The following is a 6,089-nucleotide window of genomic DNA, read 5'->3' as shown; positions in this document are numbered from 1 at the left end:
AGTTAGGTGATGATCTGATTAAAAAACCTATATAAGTATCAAAGTCAAGGTCAAACAATTTTAACTATCAAGAAAAATAGAGCAAGCATATTAATATATATCTATTATTTGCTTGTTGTGCTAACTTGGTTTTTGTAGAGAATAGGTTTTCGGGCGACAAAAAGGTCAATCCTATCCATCGGATTATTTGATCGATCAAAAAGGAATTTTTTGTTGACCAGATAACTGCATAGTCAATTTCCAGGAAGATGTTGATGTGCTGATGTGGCAAATGATGTGTCAAGGATAAGCTTCAAGAAGCTGATGTTGTTGGTGCTAGTAGCACCATAGTGAATCCAGTGTTTTGATGTATGACTAAGTATAAAGCTAGGTTGTTATGAATTGATGGTTTTATATCAAGTAAAGTAGGTTACTTGGCAGATGGAAGTCCTAGTTTGGAATTAGGTAAATTGGATAAGTCTTAGTGAAGTTAGGTAAGTTCAAAGTCATGGTTAATAACTAGACAGTTAGAAGTCTTGGTTAGAAACTAAGTAGAAAAGTCTTAGTTGGGAACTAGGTAGAACAAGCTTAAGTAGAGACATCTAAAAGTTATGGCTTGATAGACAAGTCCAAGTGATTGTAGCTGAGAGCTGTGGCTTGACAAAGATAAGTTCAAGTGGAGGCAGCTAGGAGCTATCTTGATAGACAAGTCCAAGTGAAGGTAGCTGGGAGCTGTGGCTTGATAAATCACACTAGATGGGTCAGTTGAGAGCTAAACGTCTAACCAAGGTCCGCGCAAGTAAAGCTAAAATCAATATCATATTGATTATGTGTATCAAGTGCAGGGAAACAAAGTTCAACTGTTCTAGATGATTGAGTGGGAGCGCAGGTGACAAAATAGAGATAACATTCGACCATTGGAGTCAGAGTCTCACAGGTGACTAGAGAGGGGGTAGTCGATCACAGCATCCAAGCAATCGGTATAAATGGAATCTTACGATACAGGAAAGTCAGGTCAAAGAAGGAAGTTGACTTAGCTCCAAGCGATTAGGGGATCCTAGTCAATCAGGATCGTGGATAATATTTATTATTAGATAAATAATATTGTAACCATGCCAGTAGACTTTCAGGCAACTAGGGATGGTCCAGTCGATCGGGAGGTGCCACATCAACATTTAAAGAAGGCTTATAAAAGAAGCCACGAGATAGAGTTTTCAAGCATCTCATTCTCACCATGTTCCTGCTCACATTCAAGGTTCTTTGGACGCTACTTCGACCATGTGTTGCAACATCGCGTTTCATATTCTGAATATTGCAACTCAAGCGTAATACTATCATGACATTGTTATCATACATTATTGTAGTCTTGTGCGTTTTATTTTTAGATTTTTAAAAAAGTTTTTCTACCTCTAGAATCTTTCTAGAAAGGAGTTAATCATAATAAGAATCAATTTATTTATATCGTGCGTCCTTATAATTTATGTAATAGAAATCTTATATGTTTAACTTATAAAATATTATTATCAAGTTAGTCGTATACTTGCTTTAATTGCTTATCCTTTTTCCACTACATTACTTTATTTATATTGTTTAGAGTTATTTTTTGTCCTTTAAAGTGTAAGATTGGTGGACGCGCTAGAGGGGGACAGTGAATAGCCCATTCGACGTTTTTGTTCGTTCGTTCTATCACAGAGACTTAGCAGCGGTGTTAGTAAACAATGCAAGGATACACATATTTACTTGGTTCCTAACCCCGCCAGGGTTAGTACATCCAAGGCCTATATATGAGATGCACCCGTCCATTAGTGGTCTCCTTTCCGAACCTTTGTCCGGAGACAGAGAAACCCGTCTTACAATCCAAATGATAACAAAGATAAGTACAAAATAATAACACATAAAGTAAATCACAAACTCTTGTGTAGCTGATCTGGAAACTCTTGAGCGTCGCGCACTCCTCCTGAAACTTTTCCGATTGCATAAACCTCACTCTGTTCGCGTTCAGCAGCACTATAGGATGACGAATGAGGCATAGAATTGTTGTCTCTTGGTGTTAGTCGTATAGGTCATATAAATACCTTTTCGGGCGCCTAGATCCCTTTCTGAGTGCCTAGAACCGAACTGATTCCGTTAGTCTTATCTGGGCGCTTGGAACACATAGGGTTCTCGGACCATCCTGGGGCTTGGATCTGCCTATTTTGGGTGCTCGGATTCAATAAGGGCACCCAAAATCAATCAACCAATTTTGACCTGAGTTGACTTCCGAGCTTGGTTCAGCTGCTTCTGTTTGTTCCTCTTATGCTTCCTCAGTCTTGCTTCTAGTTCTTGATTCCTACAAGATTAGCATATAAGAAAATAAACAACCTAAGCCAATCTGTAGTCCGTCTGACCTACTAGGCTTACCTAAGTCTTACTCTGTCGGTCTAACCTGTTAGTAGTAGTCCTAAAGCCAAGTATGTGATGATTGACTAGGGACTTTTGTATTATATTCTATTATTAATAAAGGTAATATTTTTTTTATTATTATTATACATATTTTATATTTTTGGCAAATAACTAAGCATAATAATGTCCTTGGGTAGCTAGTTCAATCTACATCATATCGATTGTTTGGGTCGATAGTGAGATGATGTAGAGAACACTACTCTTAATCATTCCTAGTCAAGCATTAATATTTAGGGACGATATTAATACGTTGAGACTAGCATGTAAGTCAACTAGATGACTTAATCTCACAAGTCATAGATATGATCTCAACCACGTTGTACAACAAAGCTCAAGATTGTGCAAATGGTGATCGACTTAACCACAGGGCTGAAGGTGTCATGAAAATCGTCCTGGGACATTGATGAAAATCTTTTGCAACAAAACGAGCTTTATAGCATTCATCAGACCCATTAGAATGATGTTTGATGCGAAACACCCACTTACAACCAATGAGATTCTGACTAGACTAAGGAGGAACATGATCCCAGGTGTCATTGCGAAGAAGAGCATCAAATTCAGCAGACATAACGGATCGCCAATGTGGGTCTCGAAGGGCAATGGTGGCACATGTAGGCTCATGATTAGCATGGGGTAGTAGTGGTGATGAGGGAGTATTTGGGATTTGGCTTGATGATATGATTTTTAGATCGAGTGGTCATAGGATGAGGAACAACGGAAGAGGACAACGGTGGGTCATCTAGTGCACGGAGCGGTGTAAGAGGTGGTGGGTCATCTAGTGCACATGGAGGTATAGGAAGTAGTGGTTCAAGAACACTAGCAGGGGCGCAGCACGAGCCAGGATCCTTGTGCGGGAGTGTAGACACTAGTGGGGATGAATAGGATAGACCATACTAGAGGAGGCAAAATTAGGTAAGTATTTAAGTGAGATAGGTGAGGGATGTTAGTGCAGGAAGCACTAGCAGATCAAACCTGAGTTTTGATTATGGAACTAGGATCAAGTTAAGTATGTGGTTTGATTAACCAGACTAAATTGAGTGTGCAGAAAACAGGTTAAGTCCTAGTGTGGCTAGGCATGAAGACTTGGCAGAGTCAAAGTGCACCAGGCACAAGTCTGGACTTGGTCAGGAGGGCCAAGTTGCAGATGAACTGGACTTGGTCAGGAGGACCAAGTTGCAGAGAAGAATGGACTGATCAGGAAGATCAGTTGCGTTCAAGTCCTGGGGGGCAACGACAGAGCCGAGCAAAAGTCCAACGGGTCAGGAGGACTTGGTTGGCATCAGGTAAATTCTCCCGAGGGGAGTGGGTGAGGACGCGTTCCTACGAGGAACAGTAGGCGCCGATCTAACCCAGGGTCTCACCGGAGATCCGAAGTTAAGACTCAAAGTTGGTTCGATGAACCAACTTACTCCTTCCTGTGTTATACTTTAGCTAACTTGTTGTGCAGGAAGGAAAAACCCGACGAAAGCTAACTTCGGACGAAAAACTCAGTTTTTCGGGTCTGGAGTCGACCCAGATGAGCTCTGGAGTCGACTCCAGCCTAATCAGCACGATTCCGGAAGTCAGCGCGTCAAGGTCTCCGCCAGATCAGACTGGAGTCGACCCAGATAAGCTTCTGAGTCGACTCAGGTTAAATACTTATCGCCGCTGCCGCCACCACGACTAGAGTCGACTCAGAACCGGATCAGAGTCGACTCAGGAGAGATAAGCGACGAAGCCGATAAAAATTTATCTGCCACATCAGCTGGAGTCGACCCAGATGGCGATCTAAGTCGACCCAGGCCGGCTATATAAGCCCCTTGCGAGCATCAGCCAGAGCATTCGATTTCAACGATTCCAAACGCTGTTCCCGCGACTCCCGAGCCTTCCAACTTCGACGTCGGTGCTGTGCCCGTCTCAAGCAACTGCTCTTGACATCGAAACGCCGAATTCACCTTCCGAGGAGCAAACGTTTGGTAACAGTTGTACTTCAATTAATATTCATATTGTAATCGGTTTTTGTACTCGAATTTTTGATACACTTGTTGCCGGACAGGGGCAAGTGAGTTAGTGGATTGCCCAACGTAAACGGTTAAAGACCGTGGGCCTTGGAGTAGCAGCGTTGCGCTGTCAACCAAGTAAAAACAAACTGTGTCCTTTACTTTACTGCATTTCCTTTATGTACTCGCTGTTTATTTGCTTCCGCTTTCGTACTCGAGTTTTCTACGAAAATTGAAAAGCGTTCAAACACGCTATTCACCCCCCCCCCTCTAGCGTGTTTCCGATCCTACAAGGGAGAATTGACATAGGGAAAGACAGTCTCAACAAAACAAACATGATGAGAGACAAAAATTTTGGAAGAGGAAATATCAAGGTAAAGGTACACACTTTGGGTAAAAGAGTACCCAAGAAAGACACAAGCAGAAGAACGAGGGTCCAATTTATGCTTGATGTATGGATGTAACCAAGGATAACATAGGCAGCCAAATATCCAAAGCTTGTGAATGTTGGGAGAACGGTGGAAGAGTTTTTCAAAAGATGAGAGCATGGAGAGATTGACTTTGGGCAAATGGTTTATTAAATAGCTTTGTGGTAGCAAAGACGTAAGGCCAAAAAGTGAGTGAAATGGATCCTTGGTGTAAAAGGGTGAGGCCCGTTTCGACAATGTGTCGATGCCATCGTTCAACAAAACCATTGTGTTTGGGTGTATGAGGTGGGGTCGTAAGGTGGGAGATTTCAAATTGTAGCAAAAGTATTTTTAAGACAAGAAATTTATCAGATTGTAGCAAAATTATTTTTAAGACAAGAAATTTATCAGATTGTAGCAAAAGTATTTTTAAGGCAAGAAATTTATTCCCATTATCAGTGTAAAGGGAGATAATTTTCTAATTGAAATATTTTTCAACAAGATTTTTGTAGTCGAAAAAATAGAGATGACATCATATTTGCATTTAAGTGGATAAAACTAGATATAAGTGAAAAAATGGTCAACAAAACTTAAATAATATTTGTAATCATTCAACGAGAGAACTAGAGAGGTGCATACATCAGAGAAAATTAATTCAAGAGGCGATGATGAAGTAAGAGTGGAATCAAAAAATGAAAGTTTGCGACTTTTATTAAAATTATAGGAATTGTAATGAAAATTCAATAAAGCACTAGACGAAACTGAAACAGGATTATTAGAGACTAACTAATGAACAATGTTAGAAAAAGGATGACCCAAGCAAGAGTGACAAAGGGACAATGGCGCAATGGTGGAGACAAGAGCAGTGGGGGCAAGTGAGAGGGGCTTGAACAGTGGTCAAACATAGATCTCATTATTACACAGATCCGTGAGTAGAAGAGCCCCCGTTCGTAGATCCTTCACTTGAAAATAAGAGAGTAGAAAAGTAACAGATATATTATTAATGCAACAAAGTTGAGCAACATAAATTAAATTTATTTTCATGGAAGGAACACATACCGTATTGATAAAAGATAAAGGCGAAAAGGATATAGGTAAAGTGAGAGAGCCAGTGTGTGAGAAAGACAAACCAGTGTCATTGCCCACAACAATGGTATCCAAGCCAGCGTACGGAGAGTGGAGAGAGAGATTGGCTAGATCAGTGGTCACGTGGTGAGAGGCGGCAGAGTCCATGAGCCATTCTACGTGTACAGGGTTAGCAAGCGGATGAGAAGTCATGTGA

The sequence above is a fragment of the Curcuma longa genome, chromosome 7 (assembly GCF_044706935.1).
Source record: "Curcuma longa cultivar G26 ecotype Majalengka, Jawa Barat chromosome 7, ITB_CL_G26_1.1, whole genome shotgun sequence".
Taxonomy (NCBI): Eukaryota; Viridiplantae; Streptophyta; class Magnoliopsida; order Zingiberales; family Zingiberaceae; genus Curcuma; species Curcuma longa.
This window is presented reverse-complemented; position numbering follows the sequence as displayed.